Source organism: Phocoena sinus, chromosome 7 (genome assembly GCF_008692025.1).
Source record: "Phocoena sinus isolate mPhoSin1 chromosome 7, mPhoSin1.pri, whole genome shotgun sequence".
In the NCBI taxonomy this organism is placed as follows: domain Eukaryota; kingdom Metazoa; phylum Chordata; class Mammalia; order Artiodactyla; family Phocoenidae; genus Phocoena; species Phocoena sinus.
This window is the reverse complement of record NC_045769.1, coordinates 83473097-83480198: the sequence shown is the minus strand read 5'-3', so window position 1 is coordinate 83480198 and position 7102 is coordinate 83473097. Positions and strand designations below refer to the sequence as shown.

The window sequence follows — 7102 nt, the reverse complement described above, 5'->3', positions numbered from 1 at the left end:
TTGTATGGACCACATCACTAGATTTGCTTGCCCTCTGGTTTCCTGCTGCATCCCACCAATGAGAGGCTCCAACAGGACATCAGGAAATGGAAGGATGGTGAGGTTGAGTATTTATTCTTCTGCTTCCCTCCACGCCAGACTGCAGGTTAGCAGTGCCTGCGTTCCTCTGCTGAAGGCCACAGCTACTGTCAGCTGATCCTCTCCTGCAGCTGCAGCACAGCTGCCTTCCCTGCTCCCTGGGCCTATAGAAGGTCTAGCCAGGCCCCTCTTACCGGTTCAACCCTACCTACACCTTTACAGATAGTTCATTCATTAAATTCTCCTCAATTGCTCCTTCCAAGTGAGCCCTCTGTTTCAGGGATACTGAGTGATAAAATAAGGAAGAAATGACTCACTCACTGAAAAACTAGCCCTGCTAATCCGGTGGATAATAAGCCATTCTCGATTTTGAAATTCTCTCCTTTCTACAAATTCATATTCTCTTTAGAAACCTGCACCAAGGCTTGTTGCTAACATAAGCCATTTCTAAACCAGCTGCATGGTTCTACTTCCTAGAAACACTGGCCATCACTTTCCAGTCCTGTTCATTACCCCACTTTTCTACTTTTGGTGTATTTATAAGCCATTTCTAAATTCACTGATGCTTGCTGTAGACTTTTTTTTTAAGGAGTTTTAGTATCTCCAGTGTGGAGATGACTTTTTAAAATCTACTTTCTGTACAAATTCCGTGACCATTTCTAGTATTATATGCTTCTTAAGCAGGAGATATGTAATGTTTGTTATTCCAGGAAGCTAATACCTCACTCTCTTAGGGTTTGAATTGGGAAGCAAGGTGGAATATAGATAATTTTCCTCAAAATATATTCCCCTACACTTTCACTACAAGCAACATATTTACAAATCAGATAGTTCCTCCTCATCTCCAGCACCTCGTAATGCTAGAGGGGCCCAGGGCTTCATCTCTTGTCTACATACACTCTTCCCCTGGTAGCTCTCATCTAGTCCCATGACTTTATAGGCCAAATGAACATTTCTACTTCTAAGCCTAATAGGCATTTTAATCTTAAATGTTTCCAATCCAAACTTCTGATCTCCATATTTACCTCCATTCCAAATGTGTTAATGTTGCAGTTTTTCCCTCTCAGTGACTAGCAACTAGCCCGTTTCTTGGGCCAAAAATTTTGGAGTCACCTTTTACTTATCTTTTTTTCCCCACTCCCTACAATAATCCTTCAAGAAGTCATATCAACCCTATATGCAAAAATACATCCAGATTCTAATTACTTCTCACTGCCTCCTCTGCTACCTACCACTCTGGTCCAGGCCCCTGCAATTCACTGTAACAGCCTCCTCACTGGTCTCCCCTGCCTCTGACCTAGTCCTTCTAATAGTCTTTTCTCAACAGAGCAGCCTGAGTGCTTTCTTTTAAAATTTTAGATCATGCCATTTTTCTGTTCAAAGCTCTCTACTGGATCCACTTTCACTCAGAGTGATACCAGAAGTCCTTACATATAGCCTAGAAGGTTCCTCATGATATAGCCTCTGCTATCTGACCACATCTCCTACTTCACTCTAGACACACTGACCTCCTTGCCTCAGGATAATGTACCTACCATCCCCTTATGGACCTTAAACAATAGACCGCCAGTTATTCCTCCAGCAAAAATGGGTTTATTCAGGATCAACAAAGAATAGCAATTCAGGGTCTGCAACTGTGGTGAGCCACATGCAAGTTCCCCCAAGAAGGAGAGAAGAATTCTTTTATAGGAGGTAAAAGGAAGTTGGGAGGGCTATAGTAAACAAAGAGTCCATTGGAGGAATTGAGATTTTGAAGTTATAGTGGCTTTTCATTGAATGAGTTGTGACAGTCTTTCCTTGGCTGAGCTCTTGCCAGGCAAAAGGAAGTTTTCCTCTTCCTGTTGGGCTCTGCTATCATGGTAGGGCATGAGAGCACCCCCTTGACATTTAAAATAGAAAACTGAAGAGGGAAGAGATATGGGAACATATGTATATGGATAACTGATTCACTTTGTTATAAAGCAGAAACTAACACACCATTATAAAGCAATTATACCCCAATAAAGATGTTAAAAAAATATAAAAATAAATAAATAAATAATAAATTGAATAAAATAGAAAACTGTGTTTTAACTGAGCTTACTATTTATTAACTTTTACACCCTCTTCCCCTAGGTAGATACACAGCTTACTCTCTAACCTCCTTTAAGTCTCCACTCAAGCATTACCTGCTCAGGGCACAACCCCCTTTCCAATGCAGTTATCATCATTTGACATATATTTTGCATGTTTATTTTGTTTATTGTCTGTCTTCCCCATAAGAATGCAAAATCTTGTATAAATTTAATATTTGTTAAATATTCACCACATATTCCCACCTTTTAAACCTGTGCCTGGCATAAAGACGTTGTACAACAAATATTTGATGAATGAATGAAATTATATATACATATATTTATTTTTTAAACATAAATCCTTTCACAAAAATAAATAAGCATTAGAATACCTCAAATAAATTTTAAGAAATCTCATGTGTACAGAGAGTTACTCATGTGTTAGGCTCTGGGTAGTACTTTACAAGTGTGATGTCAGTGAATTTTCATAGCAGATCCTATGTGCAATCACATAAGACCTGTGGTCTTATGGTAATAAGACCAATTCTTATTACAACCAACTTACATGTGACATGTAATATAACTAGTTTAAGAAGTGAAAAATCAGTACATGGGGAATACAGGTTCAGACCCTGACATGTCTGACTCCAGAGGCCATTCTCTTCCTAATATGTCTAAAACATGCCTCTTTAAACTTAGAAAGAAAGTTACCACCAGCAACAGCAACAAAAAAGATTAAACCAAACCTTAATTTTAAAAGGGGCAACTAAATGCCTGACTAGGATTCCAAGTGTGTGAAAATTATAAATCCCAGCTTTTCAAAGGAAAAACATTGAGTAGGTCAGGCAAAAGGCTGACCAGAGATTAGAAAGGCAGAACTGCACACTCAAACAAATGAAGAGATTACAGTTAGAGAAACTTCTCTGAAAACTCCATCTTCTCTTCCCTGTTGTGGTCATTACCGAAGCAGCAACAGCCAAAATGAAGTTCAATCCCTTTGTGACTTGTGACCAGAGCAAGAACCATAAAAGCATTTCAACTCACTTTCCCACTTTCGCAGGAAGATTATGTCTTTCCCTCTTTCCAAAGAGCTGAGACAGAAGTACAATGTCCAACCCATGTCCATCTGAATGGATGATGACGTTCAGGTTGTGTGAGGACACTACAAAGGTCAGCAAATTGGCAAAGCAGTTCAAGTTTACAGGAAGAAATGTATCATCTACACTGAACGTGTGCGGCAGGAGAAGCCAGTGGCACAACTGTCCATGTGGGCATTCAACCCAGCAAGGTGATTATCAACAGGCTAAAAGTGAACAAAGGTTACAAAAAGATCTCTGGATGAAAAGCCAAATCTTGCCAAGTAGGAGAGGAAAAGGGCTTAAAAAGGGAAGAAACAATTGAGAAGATGTGGGAATAAAGTAATTTATATACAATACCTGCTAAAATGAAAAAAAAACAACAACAACTCCCTAACCCTACCAGCTGCCCCATACTCCCACTGTGCAAAAGGATGAGAAATTGTTTCAAGTTCTTGCTTGTTGATTTGCTATCAGTTTGGGCCAGAAGACTGAGATAATCAAAGACTTCCAGGAATAAAATTAGGGACCTTTTTATTAAAGTGTTCTCTTAAAGTGTTTTGGTCAATCATAAAATAGTAGAGAAGGCCTTCCTTTGCCCTTCTGCCGGCCATGTGAAGAAACATGGGCCTGTCTCTACCTCTGCTCTTCTCCAAGTCTTACTCTTTTCTCTGAAACACACACTATGTTTGAAAACCACTATGTTTTAAAAATAATCCAGAAAAAAGACAAAGAGAGGGTAAAAGTCATAGCACACCCCAGAGACAAGGAAATGTTCTTGAGAAGCATTTGCACATAGGTACCTGAAACTTTTCAAAACCACATCAATAAAAGAAAAGGTTACATGAATGACTATTGACTATTGAAACTTAAGTATATTAGCAAATCAAAAGGCCTGTGAAATAAGTGAAAACATTTTCTAACATCCCGTATGGTCTCTACATAAACAGATTCTAAAAGGACATTTATGTAAGTAATTCACACTTGAAACCAAAAGAAGCCCCCTATTTTTTTTTTAACATCTTTATTGGAGTATAATTGCTTTCCAATGGTGTGTTAGTTTCTGCTTTATAACAAACTGAATCAGTTATACATATACATATGTTACCATATCTCCTCCCTCTTGGGTCTCCCTCCCTCCCACCCTCCCTATCCCACCCCTCTAGGTGGTCACAAAGCACCGAGCTGATCTCCCTGTGCTATGCGGCTGCTTCCCACTATCTATCTATTTTACATTTGGTAGTGTATATATGCCCATGCCACTCTCTCACTTTGTCACAGCTTACCCTTCCCCCTCCCCATATCCTCAAGTCCATTTTCTAGTAAGTCTGTGTCTTTATTCCCATCTTACCCCTAGGTTCTTCATGACTTTTTTTTTTCTTAGATTCCATATATACGTGTTAGCATATGGTATTTATTTTTCTCTTTCTGACTTACTTCACTCTGTGTGACAGACTCTAGGTCCATCCCCCTCACTACAAATAACTCAATTTTGTTTCTTTTTATGGCTGAGTAATATTCCGTTGTATATATGTGCCACATCTTCTTTATCCATTCATCCGATGATGGACACTTAGGTTGCTTCCATCTTCTGGCTATTGTAAATAGAGCTGCAATGAACATTTTGGTACATGATTCTTGTTGAATTATGGTTTTCTCAGGGTATATGCCCAGTAGTGGGATTGCTGGGTCATATGGTAGTTCTATTTGTAGTTTTTTAAGGAACCTTCATACTGTTCTCCATAGTGGCTGTGTCAATTTACATTCCCACCAGCAGTGCAAGAGTGTTCCCTTTTCTGCACACCCGCTCCAGCATTTATTGTTTCTAGATTTTTTGATGATGGCCATTCTGACTGGTGTGAGATGATATCTCATTGTAGTTTTGATTTGCATGATGAGAGTATTCCAAGTGCCAGCATCTCTCAGTGCACACAGAATAGTGACTTAAGATGTCAGTTCTTCATGTTATTTGTTCTGAAGTTTCACTGGTTTTATTTTAGAAGTAATGTCTCAGAGAAAACTGAAATTTATATAAAACTTATTTAGGATTTTAAAAACATTTTATATCTTGTCTTTATTTTTAGAGAATTTTGTAGATGAGAGGTAAAATATTGAGATTCAACCAAAGCAGAAACAAGGCAATAAAGTTGAATTTACTAGACCAAATCAGGATTTCAGTGCCAACAGGTACAAATCTATACATTCACAATCTTTGGTTCCTCTATTGCACGTCTTTTATATTCATTGGCGCACAGCCCAGTATGACTGTGTATATTTTTTCTAATATGGACAACTTGTGATGTACCTCAAATGAGAAGATTCTTCAACACACCAAATTTCATGTTATTATGGCTAGCTCAGTACTAAGACTTGGGTGACAGCTGCAGCTCTCCAGAAGCTAGCACTAAAAGGTGCTAATATCCTAGCAAGCACTTTAAGAAGACCTTAAGTTGTATATATCTAATCTAAGGTTGAACATTGTATATACAAAAAGAAAAAAGTTGGCAGGAATTCAGCAACCAGATGTCTGTGTTTCCTAGCAAAAGACAGTTGGACAACTCCTCTGAAAGATAGCAAGCTATTACTCAAAAATCAAACATTTGCGTCTCCATTTACTAGTGAAAATTGCATTCTGTTATCAAATAAATAAGTGTTATTATTAAAAATTACATGCCCATCACTAAATGGTTGAGTTCACCTACTTATTTGGGTTAACATATCAAACAAGGAAAACAGGCTTGGCCACAAAGTCAATGAAAGTCAAATAAAAGGCCAAACTAAACAGATGAGACACCATGCCCTGAAGATCAACAGAGGATATCATTGTTAGGTGAGGAGGGTTTAGTAACTTCAGCAAGTAGGATTTTCTGTGCCCATCACAAACTAAGCAACTCATTTAGGCTACTTAACCACAAATTCTACTGCAAGACTGATGGACAGTTAGTTGCATACAACTGGATTTTTTTCTTTGCCATATTGTATTAGAGTTAAACTCCATTGAACCTTACATGGATATCCTAGAGATATCTTTGAAATTTTTGGTAATAACAATGGTGGTAACAAATAGGTAGCTTTATATTAGTTAATTTTTCAATACAAGTTATATTTACATGTAACATGTGATGACAATTATGATAACTGAGATTAAGATAATAATGGGGGCTTCCCTGGTGGCGCAGTTGTTGAGAGTCTGCCTGCCGATGCAGGGGACATGAGTTTGTGCCCCGGTCCGGGAAGATCCCACATGCCGCAGAGCGGCTGGGCCCGTGAGCCACGGCCACTGAGCCTGCGTGTCCAGAGCCTGTGCTCCCCAACGGGAGAGGCCACAACAGTGAGAGGCCCGCGTACCACAAACCACCCCCCCCAAACAAAAAAACAAAACAAAACAAAAAGATAATAATGAATTATTTGTTTGAAAACAATCCTTATTCCAGTAAATTCTTCCTAAAACGATCCTACAGCTTTTGAATACTGAGCATTACCTGGTCTGGTCTAGAGTATCAAAGAGTCCATAATATGTCCATATTTGTCATTCTTGAGATTTGTCAGAAGGAACTTCCATGCACTAAACTGAAAAGCCCAATTTCTCCTCCTCCACAGCATCCATTAGGATTCATCCAGCTAAGTATTATGATTATATACCTAGAAAACTCAAGAGATTCAACCAAAAAGCTATTTAGCAAGGTAGTGGGGCACAAAATTAATACACAAAAGACAACAAATGGCATGAATATATAATGGATTCAAGTACTCATTTAAAAAAAGAAAAAAGACGAAAGGTACATTAATAAACTTAATAAGAAATGTTAAAACACTACTGGAGGGCTTCCCTGGTGGCACAGTGGTTGAGAGTCCGCCTGCCGATGCAGGGGACATGGGTTCGTGCCCCGGTCC

At 38.8% G+C, this 7102-nt stretch overlaps 1 pseudogene; it reads left to right on the top strand.

Moving 5' to 3' along the window:
• The first annotated feature begins 3113 nt into the window (after window positions 1–3113).
• On the top strand, window positions 3114–3549 carry LOC116756898 (annotated as a pseudogene).
• Window positions 3550–7102: the final 3553 nt, after the last annotated feature.